The following is a 2,692-nucleotide window of genomic DNA, read 5'->3' as shown; positions in this document are numbered from 1 at the left end:
ATATAAATAATAATATAATAATATAATAAATAACAAAAATAGTATCCACGAATAAGATCAATAATATACTGTGATAAATAACTGAAATCTATTAATAAGTAATACAATATTGAAAAAAATTTGAAATTCAGCAAAAGTAACAGTCTAAATTTTGATATAAAAAGCCGTAGATACAATAATATCGACGCGTACGTTATATGAGAGAATTTTCTCTGTAACATTTCGTATCCGCGCTGTAACTTCAACAATTTCAATATGATAAGCGAGAATATACTCACTTCGCGTCTCGCAGTATCTTGACGCGTCTTCCATCTCGTTATAGGCTTCTTTTTTCCCTCTCTTTGCCTGTTCTTTTAGATTTTCCTCAGCAACATGCCACGATTATCGCGTGATGTGTCGGCATTCACGAGATGCGTCGATCCTTTTTAAACACAATAACGGATTGCATAGCGCACACGATTCCCTCGAACGTTAAACGGCGCGTGATAAAGATTGTCTTTATCTTTCGATTATCGCGTTCGAGCGACAAATGTATCGATGTGGACGGGGTGGTATTTAAGTTCGTCGAATATCGAGTCGCGAATTCGACGCACGAGCTCGTCGACCATCCCGTAATCGGAAGCGAAGGGGAAAGAGATCGCGAACAGATCGAGATTATCGAGATCTCGCCTCAGCTATACAGCCTGTCCGTTTCATCTCGCTATCAGCAGATTCGGGGCATTAATACGATATCGGAAATAGGATTATATCTCTTGCCAGCGTGCTTTTCTTCCGCTGGGAATCCCTTTAGGATTGAGCGTTTTTATCCTTCCCGCATTTATTATTCCTACTCTTATTATTTCTATTATCCCGCAAGTCCCGCGAGAGCGGATATGTAGTGCCGGGAAAGGAGAGATGTTCTTCTCGAGTTCCTTGCGCTCCCTTATCCCGCGAGAATTGTTATTACAAGTTTCTCAAACGTGGAAAAGATATCTCCGAGATGAGATATCCGCGGTGATATTGCGTACGTGGCAGTACGATTCCGCATTTGCGAATTTGTGAATGATATTATCTCGATAAGACGCTCGAGATTATTTGCAATATTCTCAGGATTTTGTACCGTTTTTTTTTTTTTTCACGGAATTATCTAATTCATATTACAACATAATTTAATTCGTGTGGCACAGCCGCTCGAGATTGTCTCATTTTTGCAAGATTTTTTTATATACCTTTTTTTTTATACCTATTACCCCGCTCGAATCTCGTTTGTGTACGTGTGATTCAAAATTTATTATCTGCTGTATTTGATATCTCGCAGTCGTATTTTAAAACTGCAGCGCGCGTTTAATTCAATTTGTACCAATTCGCGGAGAAACTCCTAGCGTTGCTTCTTATTACCGGGATTCCGCATTTTTCTTCAATTTGTCTTCTATTATCTTTTTATATTCCGTCTCTATTCTCATTGCATTTTTCAGAATTATATCATGGGCAATTTAAATCTTGTGCGATTCGATACGGCCACTCGATTCCGCTTCGACCGCGTTCTCTTTGGCTCGATTTTGAATTTAATCGCGTGATCGATCCCGATTATCCGTGCTCGATTCCCCTCTTCTCGTCAAGTGTTCTCGATGCTCCGCTCGTAATACTCGCAACGCGCATTCCCTTAATGCCCTTAATGCGTGCAGTCACGGAGGTGCGTGCCGTCGTAGAACTATTATCGTCGTATAAGCGAGCGTAAGATGGAAGGATTACAGCTGATCAAAAGTGTCTTCCTCTACTTCGACCGTCTTTTTATTTTTTTCTTTCTTCCACTCTCTCTTCGATTCGTGGCCTGTCAAAATCGACGTCGATTAATCTAGAACTTTGACAGTTGCCTCCGAACTGATTCCTGTATTCGAACAGGAATCTCCTCGGCGATCGATTCCTCGATCGATTCTCTTCTCGCGCAATTTAAAAGGATTCGCGAAAGTCATAAAGATCCACGCTTTCGGCGGGCAATCAATCACTCGTCGCGCTACTCGAGGAAATATTTGCGGTGCACTCAATTAGATGCACTTCGCGAGTCGAGAGAGGCGAATCGCACTGTCGATCGATCGTTTTTATTCGTTGCTACGATCGCTCGAGGAAACGTTTCGCCTCGAACGTTTCCCGAAATGCGAACGCCGAGATTTCGCAGGGAGAGATGGTTCGTGTGGAGGGTTCGTCGACCGGTTCGCGATCGACTTTTCGGCGCAAGACTAGCGCGATACGCCACACACGGATGCCGCGCGCCGACTGAGGTTGACTGACGACGGCGGCTCCGAGTTTCACGCCGATTTCAGTCGTCACGTGACGGTGGCTGCCCCGATGTCGACGATGCGACGTCGCGTGGCGCGTGGCGTCCGCGACGCGCATAGGACGGCCCTCTCTCACCTGTATCATCCCCGAGAAGCCAACCCTAACACGATCGATACATTTATTGTCGATGTAAGCATCGATAATAAATGCGAACTTTCGAATCCACGTTTTATTGAAAAATACAATTAATATGCAAAGAAATGAAATTTTACTTCTTTGCATATTAATTGTATTTTATCTTTTGATTTTATCCTTTCTTTGCAAAAATTATAGTTCTGAGAAATCTCTTGTATATTATAAATATTAATTTAAAAATTATATACTTGAATAATTTTATTAATAAACAAATTCATTTATTTGTCTGAAGATTGAATTT

The 2,692-nt window shown here is 41.7% G+C and overlaps 1 protein-coding gene across 3 annotated transcripts in view; it reads right to left on the bottom strand.

Annotated features, from left to right (window-relative positions):
* The window catches only part of LOC115235810 (adenylate cyclase type 6), a 136,748-nt gene extending 134,464 nt beyond the window's left edge, over positions 1–2,284 (bottom strand). For all 3 annotated transcript variants that reach the window (XM_029807829.1, XM_029807827.1, XM_029807830.1), the window contains exon 1: positions 279–2,284. The gene's annotated coding sequence lies outside the window, so the exon portion shown is untranslated. The remainder of the gene's footprint in view (positions 1–278) is intronic.
* Between the last annotated feature and the right edge of the window lie 408 nt (positions 2,285–2,692).

This window comes from Formica exsecta, unplaced genomic scaffold (genome assembly GCF_003651465.1).
Source record: "Formica exsecta isolate Colony F162 unplaced genomic scaffold, ASM365146v1 scaffold235, whole genome shotgun sequence".
Lineage (NCBI taxonomy): Eukaryota > Metazoa > Arthropoda > Insecta > Hymenoptera > Formicidae > Formica > Formica exsecta.
The sequence above is the reverse complement of the archived record's forward strand: the minus strand, read 5'-3'. Positions and strand labels throughout refer to the sequence as shown.